Here is a 450-nt window from a genome sequence, read left to right on the forward strand (position 1 = left end):
GGCTTTAGTTTCTCAGTGCAGTGCTTTAACCCGCTGGGAGAAGCGGGCGGGTCAGGAGAGGTCCGCCATGTGGTCACCTCCGGGACAGGCGGGGATTGAACTCATGTGGAAGTGGCTTTAGTTTCTCAGTGCAGTGCTTTAACCCGCTGCGCCACCAGGGAGGGCCAGCCTATTTTCTTAAACCAGCTTTGGTTTTGTTATTGCTATTGTACTATTATGTTGGTGTTCTGAGTATTACATTTTTAGTTAAATTTGGAGGGCAACCAGAAGGTAACTTCCCAGTCTGAGATTAATTCTGAGTCAGACTGGTAAGTGGACTTGGGGCATCCTGTTCCTAACTGCCTTGCCTATACCTATTTTCTAATGTCCTTCCTTCTTTGCTTGCCTGCATGTTTTATCTCTTCCATTAGAAGTATAAGCTACTAGCAAACCAAGGTGGGATCAAACTTA

This window comes from Condylura cristata, unplaced genomic scaffold (assembly GCF_000260355.1).
Source record: "Condylura cristata isolate star-nosed mole 26May11 unplaced genomic scaffold, ConCri1.0 scaffold00001, whole genome shotgun sequence".
Lineage (NCBI taxonomy): Eukaryota > Metazoa > Chordata > Mammalia > Eulipotyphla > Talpidae > Condylura > Condylura cristata.